Raw genomic sequence first — 18,256 nt, 5'->3', positions numbered from 1 at the left:
TACTTCATTTTGGACTTACCCTTTAGTTAGTAAGTTAGCCTTTGCAAGGCTGAGGACATTTTTCTGTTGTCTCTTTAGAAAAACATATCCATCCTGTAAAGTATCCACATTACAGAATATTTTAAAGCACATCAAGATTATTTTTCCCTTTCAAAATAAGGATAAAAGAGATAGTATGAGATACTTGAAAACATTGTAAATACACTCAGAAAATCTTCTGTATACATGCTCATACACATTACAGATGTTATCCTATATCTATCTATAACTTCAAAATGCCTATTGAATATAAAGGTTTCTCCATATTAACTTTTATCGAATTGTCTTGAGCATTTTATTTTGTTAATAATGTCTGTAAAATGCATAAATATTTGAGTTTAGCATCAGAAAAGTATCAGCAAAATATGAAAGTCAGTGCTCACACTGATACAAAATGTACACATACACACATACACACACACACACACATATACACACACACACACACTTGCATGACATTCTAATTCCATTACATCTGATGTGAGTGCTGGAACACATGTTTCTGAGTTATGAATTGGACAATCAAAATTTTCAGTGAAGTGCAGGAAAAAATTCTTTTGTTCAATTTCTCAATCAATATTTTCAAGTGGTATTTTGGGTAGCGACATGAAGCATGGCGGAACATTAAGAGTTAGAAAAGATGGCTGACTTGGATATTTTAACTGCCATTTGTACAAAGCTAGTGCCATTGGGCAAAGTACTTTTCCTATCTTGCTTTACATTTCCCATCTTTCCATAATTTTAAGTTACTCGTTTATTGTAAAGATCACATTAATATGACATGGTATATGCTAAAGTAGTGAACATTTTATTAGCTACAGCTTCAATTCAACCAATCAACTATTTTTCATGGATGAGAAATAATTCTTTAAAAGATCTAATCATAAATTGATCTAGTATTTTGAATTAAACTTTAAAATGCCACTAAAGTATTTAAATATATGCAATGAAAATTTTTATTTCTTCAGATACTTTTTTAGGAATTCAGAATAAGATTGCTTTTCTCATTAAGATTTTTTTTTTAATTGCATCTTTCCCTTGTACAACATGGCAGTCTGATATATGTACACATGACAAAATTATCAAAATAAGGTAATTAGTAGGCACAACATGGTGGTGCACACCTGCAGTCCCAGCGGCTGGAGAGGCTGAGGCAGGAGGATTGCGAGATCAAAGCCAGCCTCAGCAAAAGCGAGGTGCAAAGCAACTCAGTGAGACCCTATCTCTAAATAAAATACAAAATAGGGCTGGGGATGTGGTTCAGTGGTTGAGTGCCCCTGAGTTCAATCCCTGAGCCCAACAGCCCACATATATATCATTTTTTTGTGTGTGTGTATGTGTGTGTGTGTGTGTGTGTGTATCTAAGAACTTTCAAGTTCTACTCTTTCAGAAAATTTCAAATATTAAATACAGTATTGTTAACTATGGGTTACCAAGCTGTAACGTGTGTCTTCAGAATTTATTCATTCTGTTTCTCTGAAACACTATACCCTTTGATCAACATCTTGCCCTTTTCCCTAAGACCAGACCTCCAAAACCATCGTTTAATTCTTTACTTCAGTTGAGTATGACTTTTTTAGAGTCTACACATAAGTGAAATCATCAAGTATTTGCATTTGTCTGCCTGTCATAAGTCACTTAAAATAATATCCTGCAGGTGGTGTGTTATCACAAATAACAGAATTTGCTTCATTTTTAAGGCTGAATAATAGTCCATTGTGTGTGTGAGTGTGTGTGTGTGTGTGTGTGTGTGTGTGTGTACCTATGTCACATTTCTGTTATTCATTCATCCATGGGGAGATATTTGGATTGATCCCATATTACTCTCAATAATACTGCATGGATATGGGATGAAGTATTTCTTCGAGATAGTGGGTTTTTTGGAGGGATATATAATAAGAAGTGACTTGATGAACTATATTACAGTTCTACTTTTTAACAGTTTGAGGAACGTCCATATGTTTTCATAATGACTACCCCTTGAAACTACCTTCAACAAGATTACTTTTTTTTTTGCCAGCACTTGATATCTGTGCTATTTGATAGTCAGTGTTAGGTGACATCTCAGAATTATTTGATTAGCATTTCCTTGATCATCAGTGACGTCAAACATTTTTCCATATACCTGTTGGCCATTTGTACATTTTCTTTTAAGAATTGTTTACTCAGGTCCTTTGCCATTTTTAATCAAATAATTTCTCATCTAGCTATTGAGTTGCTTGAGTTCTTTGTATATTTTGGACATTAACTCTGAAGATTTCTGGTTTGCAAGTAATTTCTCCCAGTCCTCAGGATAACTACTCATTATGCTGATTGTTTTCTTTCCTGTGCAGTTTTATAGTTTAATGTAATCCCATTTATCTATTTTTGCTTTTGTTGCCTGTGCCTAGGACTGCTGTCCAAAATAGAAAAAAAAATTATTGTTCCAACTAGTGTCAAAAAGCTTTCTCCCTATGTTTTCTCTAGTAATTTTAGGTTTTCAGGTTGTGTTAACCCATTTTGGGGGACTATAATGAAACACCTGTGACAGGATACTTTCTCAGAAAAGAGGTTTATTTGGCTCACGTGTTGAAGGTTCCAGGGTACACAGCACCTGCACTGGCTTAGTTCCGAGCATGATCCTCTTGGCTGCATCCCATGGGGGCAGATGGCTATGGCAGGAGCATGTGCAGGTGCAAGTGAACACGGATTGCTCTAGAAAGTTAGAGAGAAGTTGGAGAGGGATGAGTTAAGGCTTTTCTTTTCTTTAAAAATAATTCTTTCAGAAGAACAGACCTTAATTCTGTTACAGTGTGGAACCTGAGTGTCCCCAAAGGCTCATGTACCATTGTAAGCGTGGTCCTCCATTGGTGGCACCATTGGGAAGTGGTGGAAACGGTAGGAGGTGGGGCGTAGGGGAAGAGAATAGTCACTGGGGGCGTGAGCTTGAAGGATGTGTCTTGTCAGCAGCCACTTGCAAGGTCGCTCTTCCTCTACTCCACAGCTGCCAGGAGGTGAACAGCTTAACTCCACCGTGGACCAGTTGTCATGACGACATGCCTCAAAAGTGCCCAGAAACAATGGAGCTGAGTGATCATTCACTGAAGCTCTGAAACTGTGAGCCAAGATATTTCTTCCTTATAAGTGGTTTATTTCAGACATTTTGTCACAGTGATGGCAAGATAACACAATCCCTTTCAAGATCATATCCACAATTGATCTAATAACTTTGCCCTGAGCCTCACCTCCAAAAGTCTCTTCCTCCCAAAAACTGCCACTTGGAACCCCAAATTCCCAACATATGGGCCTTTGGAGGAAATGCAACCAACCATAGTACCAGTCTCACATTTAAGTGTGTAATCCATTTTGCTATATATTTTTGTACATGGTTTGTGTTAATGGTCCATTTTCACTCTTCTGCATGTGTATATCCTGTATTTATAACAACATTTGTTGAATAAACTCCCTAACTCCCTTGTCCCCATTGTATACTCCTGGTGTGGTGTTTATTTTATTTATTTATTTATTTATTTATTTATTTGCAAAAATCAGCTAGCTATAGATGTGTAGATTTATTTTTGTGGTTTCTCTTTTGTCCCATTGGTCTGTTGTGTGTGTGTGTATGTGTGTGTGTGTGTGTGTGTGTGTACCAGTTCCATTCTCTTTTTGATTATGAAATCTGCATAAAATATGTTGGGATCAAGTAGACAAGTTTTATTCTTTCTGCTTAAGATTTCTTGAGCTATTTGGGGTTTCTTGTTACATATCAGTTTTAGGTTTTTCCTTCAGTTTTTGTAAAAAAAAATTTGCATTGGAATTTTAATAGAAATTGCATTGCTCCTGTAGATCACTGTGGTATGTCCAGTTTAACAGTTTTTATTCTTCAAATACATGAATACATTCTTCCCATTCACTTGTGCCCTTTTCAGATTATTTCTACAGTGTTTCATACTTTTCAGCTTATCTTTCGCCTCCTTGATTAAATGTTTTTCTGGGTTTTATTTTACCAATTTATTTGTGGTAGCTATTTCAAATGTGATAGTTCCCTTGATTTATTTTGTTATGGTAGTTCATTCTAGGTGTAAACAAACATGCAGATATTTTTATGTTGACTTTCTTGCAAATGTACTGTATTTATTGGTTTTAACAATTTCTGGTGGATACCTTAATGTTTTCTCTACATGAGATCATGTCATAAGGAAACATAATTTTACTGTTGCATTTCTAATTTGTATGCCTTTTGTTTCCCTTATTTGCTCAGTGTCCATGACTAGCACTTTCAGTATTATACTGAATACAGTGGTGTGATCCTATTCCTGTTCCTGAGCTGAGAGGAGAAGTTCTTGGTTTTTTATCATTGGCTGATGTTACCAGCAAGCCTGCCACATATGACATTAAAAAAATTAATAACATTCACTCTATGCTTATTGAAATTTTTAAAAGTTTTGTTGAAAGATGGTGAATTCTATCAAATGTTTGCATCGCTACTGTTCAGAATATCATACAATTTTATTCCATTATGTGATACATCACATTTATCAATCTGTTTGTTCAACCATCCTGTATTCCAGAAATAAATTCCACTTAACCATGCTGATTTATCCTTTTAATGTGATGTTGAACTCAGTTTGCTGATGTTGAGAATTTTTACACTTATGTTCACTGAGGATGCTGACTTATATATATTTTTTCCCATTTAATGTCCATGATTCTAGTATTAGGGTGGTATTGGCCTTCAAACACAAGTTCTGAAATTTTCCTTATCTTCAATTATTGGGAAGAGCTTGAGAAGTACTAGCATTGATTGTTCTTTAAATGTTTGTTATAATTTACCTATGGAGTCATTAATTCCTCAGCTTTTGTTTTTTAGACAATGTTTTGATTTGGATCTAGAAGTGATCCCTGAAAATTGTATGTTTTGTAAGCAGGATCCCCATTGTAGAAGGGTCCAGAGGTGATTTTAGGCATTGATTAGGACCTCATCAGTGGTTTAATCCATTTGATGAATTAATAATTTGAATGTTGGTATAACTTTAGGTATATGTATGTGATTAGAAGTAGTCACATTTTAACAGTTTTCATTCTTCAAGTACTTGAACACGTTGCATTTGCTCCCTTGGTGACTATATCTTGTCCCTGGCTCCTCTCTCTCACTGTTTCCTATCTGTCATGAGCTGAGATGCTTTATTCTGCTGTGATTTTCTTCCTTGGTATTCTACCTCAACCCAGGCCTGTAGCAATGGATTGGTCAACTATGGACTGAAACCATGAGTCAAAATAAACTTTTACTCCTAACTTATTCATGTCAGGTATTTTGACTACAGAAACAAAAATCTGACTGACATGGTGGATTTTCATTACAGATTCTATGTCTTCACTCATTATCATTTTGTTCAGATGTTCTATTTTTTTCATAATTGAGTCTTGGTAGTCCATGTGTTTGTAGGAATTAGCACATTTCTTCTAGGTTATCCAGTTTTTTGGTATATGATTATCACTATATTTTTTATGATGCTTTGTTTTTCTCAGTATCAGTTAAAATGTCTCCTCATTCATTTATATTTTAGTCTATTTACAATTTTATCAAATATATTTATCTTTCCACAAAAGAGTTTGTAGTTTATTCCATCATCATTTCAATTTTTCTTCCAGACTCTGTTCCACTTATTTCTGTTCCAATATTCCTTTTGTTAACTTTGGAATTAGGTTTTTGTATTTATTTTCCTACTTCCTCTAGGTATAACGTTATGTTACTTATTTGAAATCCTTCTTTTTTTTCCTATTTAGGCATAATCAATCTAACCTTCCTTCACAGAACTTTTCTCTTATAACTACTTTTGCTGTATATCATAGGAATTAGTAGTTGTATTTTCATTTTCATTTGTCTCAAGATATTTTGAGTTTCCATTTTAATTTTCCCTTTGATTTCATAAATTGTTCAAGATTTTGTTGTTTAATTTTTTTATATTTGTAAATTTCTTGAAATTACTGCAGTTATAGAGGAAAGGTGTCATATTGCTGTGGGAAGCAGATGATATTTAATATGATATCTGACTTCTTAAATTTCTGAAGATATGCTTTGGAATCTAACATATTCTCTGTCTTACAGTGTTCCATGTGTGCTGGAAAAGAGTGTGTTCAGGTGCAGTTGTATGAAATGCTTTCTGTATATTTCTCAGTTCCCTTTAGTGTATAGTATAGCTCAAGTCCAGTGTTTCTTTTTTTTGTTGCCATTAGCTTAATTTAGGAATGGTCTCTCCATTGATGCAAGTGAGAGGTTGAAGTCTCTGTTTTTATTATATTACTTTCTGTTTCTTCCCTCAGTTCTGTTAATATTTGCCTTTTATGTTATAAGTACACTGATGTACACACGTACTCACAATCATTGCATTCCCTCCAGGATCTGACCTACTTATTATGATATAATGACCTTTCTGTCGTACAACATTTTATCCTATTATGTACTTTGAGTGATGTAAGTAGACATCCTTGTTCTCTTTTTTTTATTATTTGTGCGGAATATTTTCCCATTTTTCACTTTCAGCCTGTGTATGTGCCTAAAGCTAAAGTGAGTCTCCTTTAGGCAGTATATAGAGGAATGTTTTTTTTTTTTTCTCTTGGTTCACAGAATCACTCTTTCTTTTGATTAAAAACTTTAATCCATTCACATTTAAAGTAATTGTTGACATACATGGATTTATACTTGTATTGTTTGGATTGTGTTGGGCTATTATTCATTTTCTTTGTTTATTTCTTTCTGTATTGCTATGTGGCTTTGTGGAAGGAGATTATTTGGAGTGATCTCCTTTCATTCTTTTCTCTTTATATTGTGTGTGTGTTCTCACTCATATAAGGAAGCTAAAAAAAGAGGTGATTTCATAAAAGAAGACAGTAGAGTAGTGACGATTAGAGTTTTGGAAGGGTAATGGGAAGGAAGATATAATTAGATTACAGGTAACGAAATGCAGTTATATAAAAAAATAAATTATGTTTCTCTACAGCCCAGTAGGGTGACTTTAGTTTAGTAAGAACATGTAGTATTAGTCTTTCTGTGCCTGGCCTATTCCACCTGACATAATATCTTCTATTTCTATCTAAGTGGCTGCAGATAAATGGATTTCATTCTTTTATATGGCTGAATAGTATTTAATTACGCATAAATACCACATTTTTTAATCCAAATATCTTTCAATGGACACCTCAGTTGATTCCTTTTTTTTTTTTTTTTGGTTATACTGGATAGTGTTGCAAAAAACATTGAAATACAGGTATATAACTCTTTGATATCTTGATTTATTTTCCTTTAAATATGTACTTAGTAGTGGGATGACTGGATCATATGATAACTAAGGGCCAGGCACTCTGATGCACATCTGTAATCTCACTGACTCAGGAAACTGAGGCAGGAGGATCACAAGTCTGAAGGAAGCCTCAGAACTTTGTGGGAACCTGTCTCAAAATAAAAATTGAAGAGGACTGGAAATGTAACTCTGTGGTTTAGCATCCCTAGGTTCAATCCTTAGTACCTCAAAAACCAACAGAAAAGAACATTGAATAAGTGATTTTAGTTGAAAATGAATAGAGGAAAAAATTTTAGGTCAGATTGGATTAATACATAGTTTGTGAGCCAAATGTCAAAAAGAAGCCAGTGAAGTGAATATCTAAGAGAATACAGAAAGCTTTGAAGCTATTGCCATACTAGAGGATTAGACAGAGTCAAGAAGATGGAGTGCAGAGAGCTAAGATGCAGAATCCGTTCAGAAATGTTCAACCACTTCATCTATTCCTTTGTAGACCATATTAAAAGTAGTTTGATTCCAATTCCAGTGAATTGTTTTAAGCAGGCAAGTATCCATATCTGATTAATGATGTATATTAAAAACCTCTTTCTCTTGTGTGGAAAAAGGATCGTAAAAGTTTGGAAGCAGAAAAGCTTGTGTTTAGACTGCTTCTAGCCAGAAATGATAAGGGCTTAAAAATGAAATGGTGTCAATGGTCTTCTCAATAGAAGAAATGCTGTATTTTGGAAAAAAAATATGGAACAAATAGAATCTACAGGAATTGTTTACAAATTGCTTATGAAGTCCATATGTCTCACTGGTTTTGGTTTGATTGATTTTCCTACTGGACATTAGTCATCTGACTATAGAAGAGATAATTGGCATAGTAGAAAAACATGCATTTGTAATCAAACTGAATCATAGCTTTATAGGTTATTAAATATGAAACATTAAATTACTTCAGCTCTATTGATATTTTTCTCCATTATAGAGGATTACTAACAACATGTTAGGTTGCCTTGAGATTTATGAATGATAGAGTGCTTTATCAGTTGCTGGAGGTGGAAGCTGTTTTATCATGACCCTTGTCATTTGGTGTCTGTAGAGTGGAAAAGATACTATGGGGATTATTTAGGGATCTATTGGGGCATATATTGTTCTAATCCACACTTGTGAATGAGGTACAATGAAAAAATTGGGGAAGAATTATATAATGGGAGAAAATACAGAGATCCAGCTGGGCAAGTGAACAGCTGTGGTGTACTTCATGCTGTGCAGGGAAGAGACATTATGAAGGAGATGCTGGGAAAGAGACCAGGAGCAAAGGATGCCCTGGAAAAAAGATGGGGGCTGAGGGGGGAGCGAGCTTGGCAAGGAAACCACAGTTAATTGTGTCAAAAGGTGTCACAGAAATAGAGTAAAAATGGGGAGTCATTATTTATCTGGTCAAGAGCGGTTTCACTCAGAGAAATCTTGGAGGAGAAAGGATACCTTTGCCACTCAGCGAGAATAATGTGGGGACACATACTTGAGACTGTTTTTGTAGAGACTGAGTAGAATATTTTCTTAGCCAGGACATAAAGTTGTGTACCTGGAGTGGTACCTGGAGTGGGGAGGAGGGGTTTGGTTGCCTCATTTGATGTGGGAGATGACAGTGGAATGATTTCTGAGGTAACATCATCCCTCATGTCACTAGTAGAACCATAAAATCCCTGAGGGTTCTACTGAAATACATTTTCCAACATTTTAAAAAAGTCTGCCACTATGTTCTTAAGTGATTATCTGTAAGAATGCAATTTTGAGGCATTATAATATTAAAATTAAACACATTTTCAGTACCTTCTATAAATACATATTTTAAGCAATATATGCTTAAAAGGAAAGACTATTTTTACAAATTTCTGATACAGAGGACATGCTGTTTTATTAATTAGTGTACAAGGAATTGTTAGGTTTGATAATTACATTCAATTAAGTATAATGAATATAATTAATGTAGTTGCTGTTTTATGTTCTTCAGTTAATAGAGCCATTAAATGATGCTGTTTTGTTGTGATAGTGATTATTATTATAATAGAATACCAAACTTAAAAATGATAAAAAAGCTGAAAGTTTGACTCCTTTAAATACCAGATCATAGCATAACCAAATTAGGCAATGATGGCTTTCTAAATCATTGCATTAGGCACTTCAAAACATTTTTTTTCTTCACTACTTAGAGTGATTTTAAAATTGAAATGTGGTTATCAAATTATTCTCAGAAGGTAAATATACATAACTTTAAATTATCTGAAATAAGAAAGCAGCCATTTAGTTCCTATCCCAATTTGTTAAGTATTTTTAGTATGTCAAATATTTTAAATAAGTTCATTGTTTTTTCTTATTAAATGCTTTACTATTGTATGTTCATATAAAAACTTTTACAGTGTTAGCCATTAATTTTAAGGCACAATAAAATTTTAGTAACAATTATAATTTGTTTCCCTATCTACTTGTTCTACAGGCAACATTCATGAATATTTAAGAACTGATAAATGAGAATCCTTCTCATAGCTTTAAGCTATAAGAAATGGTATAAAAAGCACATGATCTATATTTCTTGAATTATTTACATTATAAAGAACATAATTAAATAAAACATTTTATCATATGTCAGAAAACTATCTTTGATTCTAAAATATAGTTGTATCAGATTACATTGGTAAATGTGAATGAATTCTCATGAAAATTTATTCATAAGTATGTTCACACTTTAGATATGAACATGCATAATTGCATGACTTTCTCCTGTCATTTTATTTATGTGAGCCTGTGGGTTATTAGGCTTTTGCTATGCAAGTTAACTGCAAGTTTCTATTTATCAATGTTTTGAAAGAATAAGATACTCCACAAATGGTTATTTATTTACTTTTTAGAAAACATTCTATACATTTTTCCTAATAATAAACATTTTTAGCTTTTCTTTCTTCAAGAACACATTTCTCTTGGCGTTTGAACTGTTATCACCAATTTCATAATTTTCTTGTCTTTATTTTAATTGACTAATAAAATTGCGTGTCTTTATCATGCATCACATGATATTTTCAAATACATGTACCTTGTAGGCAGGTTAATTCTAACTTATAGATGTGTATCTGTGCACAGTTATCACTTATGTGGGGGTGAAACTCGACATCACTCTCTGAAATTTTCAAGAATGTACTGTATCTTCATTAACCACAGCCACCAGGCTGCATGACAGGTGTACTGAGTGTATTCTGTCCATGCAGCATAATCATGTGTCCTTCGATCCACATCCTGCAGGTGCCCTTCCAGCCTCCAGTCACTGCCTTCCTACTGTCTATTCTATGAAATGGACATTTTTTAGATTCTTCGTGAGTGCACACATGTATTTCCTAATGAAACGGACATGAATTTCTTTTGTATTAGATATGGGGAATGTATCTGGAGTTCTTGTTGATCAACCACATCTTCCTTTCCCTTTTGAAAAAAAAAAAAGATGCTGTTTCTGATGGTTTTCTTTCAGCAAAAATAGAATCAGACTGAAATAAGGTTATATTAATCTGGAAGGCTTTTGGTATGGATAAAAACCTTGTAATCTTTTAGAAACACTGAAATAAATGTGACTTCTTTTGTCCTTAAATATCCTTTCATATAAAATGAAAAAGTGGGAACAAATTACGGTTTTCAGACTGCTCTTTGATCCCTCAGGCGGGATCTCTGCATGGCTGTGCCCGGTGCAGGAACAGTTGTCATTAGCAACCTCAAGTGCTCGGGGACCTCAGTGCTGAGCGTGACCCACAGCAGAGGAGGCCACAAGTCTGAGTAGCAAATTTAAAATTCCCAAGCTGCAAATCTACAAAAGCAGTTTTACTTTTGAATGTTATATTTGATTGAAATTATCAATTCCTTGAATCTGCTCACTTGTAAAACCCTTGTGGGCCTTTTTCTTTGTGTACCTGTGAAAGAAATTAAAATTATTGATTCAAATTTTGTATTTGTATTATGCAGGTACTTATGTATGTATTTATTTATTTGGTACTGGAGACCAAACCCAGAGGTGCTTAACCATTGAGCCACATCCCCAGCCCTTTTTATTTTTTATTTTGAGATACGGTTTCTCCGAGTGGCTTAGGGCTTGCTAAATTGGTGAGGCTGGCCTTGAACTTCTGATTCCCCTGCCACAGCTTCCCCAGTAGCTGGGATTTTAGGAGTGTGCCTGGCTCTACAGTACTTTTTAAAGTTGCATAATTTGTATGTACATGTGGGTCTAAATCTATAACAGATAGAGAACAACTTGATTATCTTTTTTCTTTTTTGTTTTTCATTGATTTTTTTTTAAGTAAGTTCATTTTAAGTGATGTTAAGTGTGTTGGTATAGTCTGCTAATAACGTTCTTTTCATGTTTTCAGGATATGTTTTTATGCCCCTTTCTTTACTAATATCGGTAACTTGTTTCATGCTGTTTTATTTCTTTGCTTAATCTTACTAGGGAGATTCATTTTTATTTTTCCTTCAAAATAATGAATTTCTGATTATTATTTTTAGATCTATTTCTACTTCATTGTTTATATCCTTATATTTATAATTGTATGGCTTTTAATTTCTGTGAAATGAATTTGTTCTTTTTGGTCTGGTATCTTGAGAGTATAAAGTGTTAAATTATATCTTACTTCTTTGTAATGTATCATTTAAAGTTGCTAAGTTCCTTCTGGTCCCAGTCTTAGATGTATACCAGGAACTCAGTTGGCTGCTATTATTCAGGTTCTCTCAGACCAAAGGATTCTGGAGAGTTTTTCTATGCATCGGTATCTTTTCTATTTCATGAAATGCTTCCTATGCATTTGTGGAGAGCATGTTTTCAGAAGTTATTGGAAATAACGTCTTAGTTATGTAAATTAGCTCAAGTTAATTAATCTTGTACACATCTTCTATATTCTAAAATTGTTCTCTACTTTTTCTATCAATTGTTGAATAAATTGCCATTAAAATCTTCAAATATGATTATGAATTTGATTTCATTTAATTTTGTTGATTTTTTTTGTGCGTGACACTATGTCATTGGGTGCACATGCATTTAAGATTTTTAGATCTTTGTATTGAATTAGTTCTTTCACTGTTATGAAATTCCTTATTCATCTCTGACAATGCTTTCTGATTTCTTGCTTCCTTTGATTTAATAGATCCAGATTAAACTTCACATTATCAGTGTATGTGGTTGCAATAGCACCCTTCCCTTAGCTCACTCTAGGGCCATATTGGAGAGGCGATATGTCAGATAGGAGGTCAGGGAAAGAGGAGATAGAAGGTAAAGGGCTCATACATGGATAAGTTGACTCAGCATGTGAGCCTTTTAAGTCCCAATTTTCATTCCATGAATATTTCAATGAGTCTGACATAAATGCATTAAAATAGGTTAACAATCATACTCTAGAGTTATATCATTAAGGAATATATATTAATGTTCATTAATGCTATTGTGTTATGATTATCATATTATAATTACATTACTATTATATAATTACATATTGTATAATCACACTGTATATTATATGCCATAATTAAGTTTTTGTAGGTGTTCTACATTTGGGATGAGAAGAAAATAGGTTAGTACAAGTCAGAAACTAGCAGCAGCTGCTTTAGAGCACAAATCAGATTTTACTTTTGAAGACAATAGCAAGGGAAAATCTTTTAAATGAACTGAACTGCCAGTGCTCCATCCAGTCCTAGACTTAATATGGAATGCGTATTGGTTAAAGTAAGGAATGCAAATGAGCTACAGACACCGGTGAATGGCCTCGCTGGCTATTAATGTGCATGAAAGGAAAAACTCTGGAAAGCAGAAGACAGATTTTCCCATGTAGACTGTGGATGAAAATATGGGAGTAGGTAGGAGTGCGGATATCTTGGCATCACATATTAATGATCACCAGAGCATATCCATGACAAAAAAGTATTGAACAACTAAATAGAAAGAATATCTCACCTAACTGTCAGTTCAATACCCAAGTAGACAGACTAGTTCACAGTCACCTAGGAGTCTACTGACCACATTCACAACCTTCCATCTGGCAAGGATAAGTGGTTTGTTCTTAACGGAATGCTCTCTTTCAGATATGAGTTTGTCATTCATGCACATAAGATCTCAGGGAGCATTATTTTCTGGTTCCCAGCATGCTTGATGCATAGACATTGAATCCTTCATATTACAGAATTTAGCATAGTGACCTGATTTACAGCAGAGGAGTTATAGGAGTGGGCCAATGGTCATGGCACTTGGTGGCAGCATTTCTTTCCATACCATATGAAAGTGGATGGGCTGCTACAGCCATTCTGTGAACTATCAAAGTGCAGCTGACTTGCTATCTCACAAATTATGTGCCACTGAAGACGCAGTATATATGTTGAATTAGAGTCCTCCATTTTATATTGTGTCCTCAACGGGAATAATACGTGTCTGGGAAACAAGAGGTGGAAGAAGATGTGATGGTTAATTTTATTTGTCAACTTGGTTAGGACACAGAGCTCAGATATTTGGTCAAACATTATTCTGGTTATTTGTATATTTTCATATGACATTTACATTTAATTCGTAGGTTTTGAATGAAGCGAATTGTTCTCCAAATGTGAGTGGGCCTCATTCAATCAGTTAAAGCTATTACAGAACAAAGGCAGTTCTCCCCCAAATAAAAAGGAATTCTGCCAGCATCCTGGAACTAGCCAAGCCTCCAAAATTACTTGAGCAAGTTGAGCCAGTTCCTTAAAATCTACTCCCCTTTACATATTATATATACATATATATATATAATGAAATATATAATAAATTATTATTATTATTATTTTGGTACCAGGGATTGATCCCAGGGGAACCCATTGAGTCACATCCCCAGCCCTTTAATTATGTTTTATTTAGAGACAGGGTCTCATTGAGTTGTTTAGGGCCTCACTAATTTGCTGCAGCTAACTTTGTACTCATGATACTTCTGCCTCAGACTCTCAAACCACTGAGATTACAGGCATGCACCTCCATACCTGTCATATATAAATATTATTATTAAGTATGATTCTTATTTTTTTTTTAAGAATCTTGACTAATATGATATGCATAGCCACACTTCTTTCCCTTAGCCAAATAATCCACTGACAAAAATCAGAGTTCTTGACTCCATTACTCTGGTCTCTGAAGATTTGGAGATTTAGAGGCTTTGCCCCAAGGGTGGGCACATTCTATAGGAGAAAAAGTCATGATCCCATTAAACTTCAGTTTGTAGCTGCTTCTGAGCTACTGTTGAAGCAAGAAGACTCATCATTTTCACAATGTCATTTCGTTCCAATCAGCAAGAACAGAAAGGCTACTTTCACATGAGGGCACAGAGAGGACTGTGGGAAACTCAACTGGTCCACCTGGATGCTCCTGGTGCTTTTATTCCCAGCCCATATCAAGCTTGGTTATCTGACTTCAGGTCCAGGATTGAGAAGTACCCACCCTGGTAAGGAAGGCAGTCACTTAGGTGCCAATGAGGAGGGCTCTTCCTCTAATTAATTGGACCCCCCCAAGACTTCTTTGTATTTGCTGATGCTTTTAAAAAATATGATTTTAAAAATTCATCACTTTCTTTTTTCTTAGTTATTACTGCAGGAGTGATCACCAGCTATAACCTTTTATATCTGATGTGGAAGCATTAGACCCTATTTTTGCTGTCTTTAAATATTTTGAAAAAATTTTAAAAATCCATGCATTTAAATTAATCTAATACATTTATGTTTTCTAGCTACAAATATGTTTAAATTATTTTTTCCATTTTATTTTGTGTTTTTTTGTCCCATCATATGTTATTTTACTTTATTTTTTTCCCTAGTTTTCCTTAGATCAGATCGAAGTTTTCCTTTCCTTCATTTTATTTATCCTTTTAGTGTAAACTGTCTACTTCATTTCTTTTTTTCCAGGTAAGTTTAGTAATATTGGTAACATGCATGTTTTATATATGTATTTAAATAATATTGACATTTTCATATATTTGTGCATAAGTTAAAATTTAGAATTAGTTAACTTTTATACTTGCCATGCCAACAAATATATCTATCTACACATATATATTTAATGTATATATATATATGTGTATATATATTTATGTGTACTATATTATATATTATATGTGTGTATATATATTTACCTATATATTATATATGTATATAATTTATGTTTTAATATATTATATATAATTTATGAGAGTGGTTTCCTTCTCAATTTGAGAAGGACATTTGACTATTGTTTAGAAATCTAGCCCTATTGTCTCCAACTTAAGAATATAAAATTATTATACTAATTATGTTTAGGCATGCTCTACTTTATGAAAAACACCTTTAATTGCTCTTATTTTGAATGATAGCTCAATGCACTGTATTTTTATATTTAAGAGTAGTTTTTGCCCAATATATTTTAATTTTATTTTCTTCTGGCTTCAACTGTTGCTTTTGAGAAGTCCACTCCTTTTTCTTATTCTAGAAAAGCTTTTATTTTATGTGGCTACTGTGTGGTTTTTCTCTTTAATTTTACTTTTTAACTATGATTTAATTTTTAAATAATTAGGAGTGAATTTTTATTTGTCATGCTGAAACTCCTTTAGACTTCCTGAATAACTGAGATGGGTAATTTATGAGGAAGAGAATTACTTCATTTTTTTTCTTTTTTTATTGTATACAAATGGGATACATGTTGTTTCTCTATTTGTACATAGAGTCAAGGCATACCATTTGTGTAATCATACGTTTACGTAGGGCAATGATGTTTATTTTTTTTTTCCTTCACCCCCACCCCTCCCACCCCTCTTTTCCCTCTATACAGTCCTTCTTTCCTTCATTCTTACCGCTCTCCTTATCCCTAACCCTAAACCTAACCCTAAACCTAATGCTAACCCCTCCCACCCCCCCATTATATGTCCTCATCCGCTTATCAGCGAGATCATTCGTCCTTTAGTTTTTTGAGATTGGCTTATCTCACTTAGCATGATATTCTCCAATTTCATCCATTTGCCTACAAATGCCATAATTTTATCATTCTTCATTGCGGAGTAATATTCCATTGTATATATATATGCCACAGTTTCTTTATCCATTCATCAACTGAAGGGCATCTAGGTTGGTTCCACAATCTGGCTATGGTGAATTGAGCAGCAATGAACATTGATGTGGCTGTATCTCTGTAGTATGCTGATTTTAAGTCCTTGGGTATAGGCCAAGGAGTGGGATAGCTGGGTCAAATGGTGTTTCCATTCCAAGCTTTCTGAGGAATTTCCACACTGCTTTCCAGAGTGGCTGCACTAATTTGCAACCCCACCAGCAATGTATGAGTATTCCTTTTTCACCACATCCTCGCCAACACCTATTGTTGCTTGTGTTCTTGATAATCGCCATTCTAATTGGGGTGAGATGAAATCTTAGGGTAGTTTTGATTTGCATTTCCCTTATTACTAGGGATGTTGAACATTTTTTCATATATCTGTTGATTACTTGTGCATCTTCTTCTGTGAAGTGCCTGTTCATTTCCTTAGCCCATTTGTTGATTGGATTATTTGTATTCTTCCTGTAGAGTTTTTTGAGTTCTTTATAGATTCTGGAAATTAGTGCTCTATCTGAGGTATGGTTGGCAAAGATATTATCCCACTCTGTAGGCTCTCTCTTCACATTGCTGATAGTTTCCTTTGCTGAGAGAAAGCTTTTTAGTTTGAATCTATCCCAGTTCTTGATTCTTGTTTTTATTTCTTGTGCTATGGGAGTCCTGTTAAGGAAGTCTGATCCTAAGCCAACAAGTTGAAGATTTGGACCTACTTTTTTTTCTATAAGATGCAGGGTCTCTGGTCTGATTCTGAGGTCCTTGATTCATTTTGAGTTGAGTTTTGTGTAGGGTGAGAGATAGGGGTTTAATTTCATTCTATTGCATATGGTTTTCCAGTTTTCCCAGCACCATTTGTTGAAGAGGCTATCTTTTCTCCATTGCATATTTTTGAAACCTTTGTGTAGTATGAGAAAATTGTATTTATTTGGGTTTGTGTCCATGTCCTCTATTCTGTACCATTGATCTACCTGTCTATTTTGGTACCAATACCATGCCGTTTTTGTTACTATTGCTTTGTAGTAGAATTGAAGATCTGGTATTGCAATACCCCCTGCTTCACTCTTGCTACTGAGGATTGATTTAGCTATTCTAGGTTTTTTATTCTTCCAGATGAATTTCATAATTGCTTGTTCTATTTCTGCAAGGTACATCATTGAGATTTTAATTGGAATTGCATTGAATCTGTATAGCACTTTAGGTAGTATAGCCATTTTGACAATATTAATTCTGCCTATCCAGGAACATGGGAGATCTTTCCATCTTCTAAGGTTTTCTTGAATTTCTTTCTTTAGTGTTCTGTAGTTCTCATTGTAGAGGTCTTTCACCTCTTTTGTGAGATTGATTCCCAAGTATTTTATTTTTTTCGATGCACACAGCCAGCTTCTCCAGGTTCTTGGAACGGAACGGGCCCGCTAGTAAGAGAATTACTTCTTACTATGGTTCTGCAAGCTGGAAATTACAGTATCTAGGTGCCAACATTTGTGAGAATCTTCATGTAACATCATCCCATGTCAGAAGAGACATGAGAGAACATGAGAGGCATGAGAGAACTGAACTTGCTTTTACAGAGAAACCACTCCCACAACAACTAAATCAATCCAGAGTAACAGCAATAATTCAGTCTGATCATCTCTCAACAATCTTTCATTGGGGATTAAGTTTCCAACCCAGGAACCTTGGGAGACAAAGCAGTGGCTTTTACTTATTGATCCTACTAATTTATAAAAATTTATTCCTAGAAACCCTGTTATATAACCCTTGTATTATTTCCCCCCAATATGCATAATAATCTGTTATAGATTTATTTATTTATTTGTTTCCTGGTGCTACCTGTGTCTTGTCT

This window comes from Sciurus carolinensis, chromosome 10, assembly GCF_902686445.1.
Source record: "Sciurus carolinensis chromosome 10, mSciCar1.2, whole genome shotgun sequence".
Taxonomy (NCBI): domain Eukaryota; kingdom Metazoa; phylum Chordata; class Mammalia; order Rodentia; family Sciuridae; genus Sciurus; species Sciurus carolinensis.
This window is presented reverse-complemented; position numbering follows the sequence as displayed.